Below are 6,312 nucleotides of genomic sequence, written 5' to 3' on the forward strand. Positions count from 1 at the left end.
ATCAGAAATGCCAGTCCAAAGGGAACAGCATGTGCAAAACCTCAGAACTTTGCAAGGAGGTGTTGTGTGCAGAAAAATGGAGAGATTCATGTATAACTGATGCCTCAGATGTCCAGGGGAGTGGCTGGGAAGAGAGGCAAGCAGGCCCCAGAATATAAGAGGCTATGGATGTTGGGTTACTGATTTTGGATTCCATTCCAAGGACAATGGGGAAAGATTTTGACCCGGGGAGTTAGCTGACTGACAATGATTAAATTTTGCTTTATTTTTTGTTTGTTTACTAGGGAGTTTGGACTGTTTTTCCACGTTTGCTGTTTGCATTTCTTTCTTTCTTTCTTTTTTTTTTTTGATTTGTAATAACTTTGAACATAGAAGAGTTTTAATCTCTTCCAATTTTTATAATGTTCCTCATTTCTCTTTTTAAAGATTTTATGATTTTTAAAGTAAAAATCAGTTTGAATTTTATTCAAATATATTTTTATGTGTAGATTCTTTTGGGTTTTTTGTCTTAAGAAAGTAACTTCCTATTCTGAGGAGAGATTTCAGATGGATGGCAGAGTTAAATATAAAATAAATAAATAAACATACATAAGTATTTCTCTTCCAGTTTTTTCAAAAAACATACATGTATATTGTTTGTTAGGTTTAACTGTATAATCCATCTGGAATTTGTTTTGAAGTATGGTGTGAGGTGATGATCTCTCTTTTTTTCTCAAATAAAAAAGGCATTTCCTCAATGCCTTTTATTGATTAAATTCATGTCTTACTCACTGTTGGGTGGCACTTTGTCATCATAGAGTGGGTTTTAAATGCTCAGGAATTGGTTTCAGAAAGTCTCTTCTATTCTAATAACCAATTTATCCATTCCTTTTCAAATTCTATGCCATTTTCATTATTGTAACTTACTAGTGCATATATAACATCTGGTAAGAATGTCCACTCACTTTTACAAAAATAATCTTTTACTATTCCTCCAGATAAACTTAGAATCTATTTGTTGGCTTCTAAGAAGAAACTAATTCTGTGATTTGGACAGAATTACTTTGGAAGAATTGCCATGATACGTCACTCAAATACATTATTTCTAATATTCACAAAACTCCATGAAGTTGGTATAATTATCTCCAACTTACAAATGAGTAAACTGAGGCTCTGAGAAGTCACCAGCCTGCCTAAAGTCACACATTTAAATATGTCTGAAATGCAAACCCACTCCTTTGTTCTTGTAGTTCAAACGCTTCACTCGGCAGAAAGCTCAGCAAATTAAAAAAAAAAAAAGACGTTTTAGAATACTTGCATTTAGCAAACAAATATGAAGTGCCTGCTATGGCTGGTTGCAGTGGTTCATTCCTGTAATCTCAGGCATGGAAGGCAGAGGCAGAGGGATCACTTGAGACCAGGAGGTCAAGACCAGCCTGGGCAACATGGCAAAACCCCATCTCTACTGAAAATACAAAATTTAACTGGATCTGGTAATGTGCACCTGTATTTCAGCTACTCCGGAGACTGAGGCATGAGAATCACTTGAACCCAGGAGGTGGAGGTTACACTGAGTGGAGATCACACTACTGCACTCCAGCCTGGGTGACAGATCAAAACTCTGTCAAAAAAAAAAAAAAAAAATTAAAAAATACATTAAGTACCTGTTATGTACCAGATACTGGGGATAAAAACGAGTAAGACGCAATCTCTACCATAAAGGCACTTGCAGTATTGGAGAGGGAGCAGAAGAAAAGTATACAGATAATTACAGTATAGTATAATGAGTTATGCCAAAATAATATTTCTTGTATTGTGAGCTTATCATGTGCCAGGCACTGTTCTAAACCCATTGCCTGCAACTTCTCATTTTATCCTGTGAGGTTTAGTTTCTGTTACATCCATTTTGCATATGAGAACACCAAGGCATAAAGATGTGAAATAACTTGCCCAAGATAGTGAAGTTGCCAAGAGGCAGAGCTAATAGGATTGATCCTCTTTGTTCAACCTGGACAGATTTCCCAAGGGAAGTACGGATGGCCTGAGTCTGGAAGGATGCCCAGGAATGAAGCAGGCAGCAAAAAGGGAGAAATTGAGTTCACAGGTATAGAAACTAGTGCCTGCAAAGCTATGGGCAAGAAGGCCCAGGGTGCACTGGAGAGAATAGGGTTAAGTAATCATAACTGTAATGACAGATGTTTATTGAGCACTTACTAGATGCCACATACTCTCCTGAGTGCTTTACATGTGGCAACTGATTGAATTTTCACCACAGTTCTGTGTGATATGTGGCAGTCCATTTTAAAGACAGGAAAAATGAGGCACAGCAAGATTAAGTAGCTTGACCCTGAGCACACAGCTAGTAAGCAGCAGAGCTGGAAATGCAAGTGGAGAGGGAAGATAGTTCAGATCATGAAAAGGCTCAAAGAAAACAATTTGAATTGGAACCTCTAAAACTGGAGAGTTACTAAGGGGTTTTGAGTAAGCAGCATGGTCAGATTTATAATGAACTGATAGTCACCCTCATTTCAGCCAGTAGCCAGGCAGCACAATATATTTTTCTATGATCTCACTGAAACACCATGACCAATCAACCCAGGTAGGTATTATTATTTCCATTTTTCCATTATTAAATGAAGGCTCTGAGGAAACAAATGACTTTACCATCACTAGAGGGTGATGGAGACAGAATTCAGATTCTGGTGTCTCTAACACTAAAGACCAGCTCTCCCCATCTCAGACAGTAGAGAAAAAGGCAGGGAAGTGGGGAGCAGGGGCTCATCCCCCCATCCCTAGTATGTCACGGCTCACTCACGTAGGGGGTAAGAGTTCCCTGGCAGGCATGTAGGTCACCTCCTGACAGAAATTCAAATGGAGAGTTGCAAAGAGATAAAACTTTACAAAGCATTCTTGGCATTCTTGCCCATGACTAGACCAATATTAACTTTCATTTGGGGGCATTGACGGGCAGTTCCTTCAGGGTTTGAGTAACTCCTTCCATTTTTCCTTCTGTACTGGAAAATCTCCAGCTTCCGAGTCTAGACACCCGTTGTTTGGATGACAGTAGGAGCCTACGTGCTGAAAGGCTGGCCCTGGAACCAATGCTACCAAGTGAGCATGGCCCATCTGGAACACATTTGGGCACCAAGGGTCATAATCATTTGTGATCCTGAGAACATGCACCAGAAACAGTTCACTGGGAACTTTAAAGAAAAACCAAGAAGACAGAGTCAGCTAAGTAAACATGTAAAAAATACTTCTGCGTGAGGGAGATGAGGGAGAAAAGTAACTGATATAAAAAGCGAAGAAGGCTGGGTGCAATGGCTCATGCCTGTAATCTCAACACTGAGGCTGGCAGATCACTTGAGTCCTGGAGTTCGGGACCAGCCCAGTCAACATGGTGAAACCCCATCTCTACAAAAAAAAAAATTACAAAAATTAGCCAGGCACAATGGCATGTGCCTGCAGTACCAGCTACAAAGGAGAGGTTGAGACAAGAGGAGAGCTTGAACCCAGAAGGTCGAGGCTGCAGTGAGCCGAGATGGCACCCATGCACTCCAGCCTGTGTGACAGAGCGAGACCCTGTCTCAAAAAAAGAAAAAGAAAAAGAAAAGAAGCAGAGTGGAAACGAAAGCCGAATCTATGGAGGGGAGGAACTGCTGTCTCCATTTTGCAGACAAGAAAACTGAGGCTCTCGAATATTAAGTAACTTGCCTAAGATCAAGCGGCAGCTGAGCTCAATTTCAATCCCTACCTGTTCTTTAAAGCATGAGCTATTGAGCCCTAAACTATTCTGTAACAGGAAGAAAAGGAGACTTGAAATGTTAAAAAAAAAATTATAGTAAATGTGTTGGACAAAATCAACACCTACTTGGATATAAAAAGCACATTCCATTTGATCATAAAATAATCCAGACCCTAACATCTGTAAGCAAAGAATAGCATAATGTGTGCAATTAAAAACCAATTGGACCTTTGAGAATATTCAAAGAAATGTAAATGAAAACAAGAATTTGCTACTTAATATCAAGTAAATTCCACGGAAAATAATGATAACACCTATTGCTAGGAAAGATGAGTAGAAAATAAAACACACAAGCAGAGCTGTTAGGCAGGTTGAATTGGTTCTGCCTGGTTGAAAAATAATTTGGCAGCCTATTTCAGATATTAACCACATTTTCATATGCCTCAACGCTAATGCCAAGCTTGGAAAAATAAGTAAATAATGCAAAGTGAAGGCAAAGCTGTACTGCAAACTTCTTTACGATAATAACAAAGAAAACAAAAGAAAGACCAGAAGGCATCAAACAGCCCAATAGTGCAGCAATTGTTGCGTTCATTAGTCATGGGGCATCTATTTAGAAGACCTTGACAGTTATTTAAATTTTTAATTCTCAACACTATGTAGCATGATGGAAAATGTTTGTGCTAGAACATCAGGAGAAAAGAGCAGTCTACCAAATGGCATCTGAACTATGATTGAGATGATGAAAATGTGTATCTGCAAATGGAGAGAGAAAAGTAAGAAACACAGACTTAAAAAAATGTAACCAGTTAGGTTGTTTGGGTGGCAGGATAGAGGCTAGTTTTTTATGTTACAGTTAATGAAATATTTGTGCAAGGAAGGAAAAACATCACACTCATAAAAATGATAGCTCTGTGATTTTATCAGGCCAAATTCCTTCAGTGCTAAAAATATGTTAAGAACTTCTGGAGAGCTCCATTAACTCTTTAAATTACCACTGTGGGACCATTGAATGTTAAAATAACAATAATAATAGTATAAAAAAAGCCAGTAAGTTAATGCTGCTTCCAAATTCACCAAGTTAACTCCCAAGACGTAACTGAAGCATTAAGACAATCCAGCCCAACCAGCCCAAATATAGAAGAGTCAGGGAGTCACACAGTGTGGACAACCACAAAACACCACTTACAGGTTGGCCTTAATGCATTCCTCATTCTCACCATATTTCCCACCGCTAAAGCTTGCCCCCTGCGTGAGGTCTCTTCCTTCCCCTCCTTCTAAGGCATTTCATGTTTATAGTTTAGGTTTTTAAACTAAGCGTAAAAATCCTAGCTTATGTGCCATTTTGTTGCGCTGCTCAGATTGCTACCCTCTGGTTGAACTTGTCTCGTTAATGGAATGCTGCAAGCCACCTGGAAAGAGCCATGTCCCTACTTGGTGAAGCGTCCCCACAACTCTGGCATCCTCTTAGGCATCAGGAACATTTACAACATGTGGTAGTTCCTGTGGCCACTATAACAGATTACTACCAAGTTGGTAGCTCAAGACAGAAATGTAATTTTTCACAGTTTGAGAAGCCACAAGTCTGAAATCAGTAGCACTAGGCTAAAATCAGGAAGTCAGCCGGGCCAAACTGTTTATCCAGGCTCTTCCAGCTCATGGCGGCTGCCAGCATTCCTTGACTTGTGGCTGCATCACTTCAGTCTCTGCTTTCCTGGTCACGTTCTCCTCTTCTGTGTCAACTCTCACTCTCTTCTCTCTTATAAGGACCCTTGTGATGGCATATAGAGTCCACCCAGATAATCCAGAATGGCCTCCCCATCCTACAATCTGTAACTTAATCACATCTGCAAAGTCCCTTTTGCCATGTAAGGCATTTACAGGTTCTGGAGATTAGGACCTGACTTTCCCTTGGAAGGGGTCATTATTTAGCCTGCCACACTGTATGTCATGGACACGTGGGATAGAATGAGGGATTTCCCTCCCAAAAGCTAGGCCAGGACATAAACCTCTCCTATTCTAAAAAACCTCTAGGAATGTAACCCACTCCTCTATCCCTTCTCTCAGCAACCATCTGCACTACTTTTACTTGACCAGGCTCAATTTGGGGCAGCAGGGATATAGATCTAAATAAGACCAAGCTTTGCCCTTGAGTTGTTCAGGGCCTAGTGTGTGTGAAGGGTGCAGTGACAGCCGAGTAAAAAGCTATCATGCAATGTGCCCTGTGCCAAAGCAAAGGTTTGTGAACAAAGTGCTGTGAGCAGTCAGATGAAAGATGATTCAGAGACCGCGAAATGCGGCTGTGGTCTTAATTGATAAGCAGGGGCCAGGCAGGCTGAAGAAGAGCAGGAGGACATCTCAGTCAGCCTAGAAGAGCAGGAAGGAATGAGATAACAGAGGCAAGTCTGGTGAGGGGTGGGTGGGCAAGTAGGAACATGAGGCCAAACCAGACCTGGATTAAGAGATTGAACTGAGAGCTGTGCAGAGCCATAGAGTGTTCTGAACAAATAGCGTCCTCACAGTTCCACCTCACACAGCTAATTCACCCTCTGACCCAACAATCCTGTTTACAGGAATTGTCCCTGCAA

This window comes from Callithrix jacchus, chromosome 2 (assembly GCF_049354715.1).
Source record: "Callithrix jacchus isolate 240 chromosome 2, calJac240_pri, whole genome shotgun sequence".
NCBI classification, from domain to species: Eukaryota; Metazoa; Chordata; class Mammalia; order Primates; family Cebidae; genus Callithrix; species Callithrix jacchus.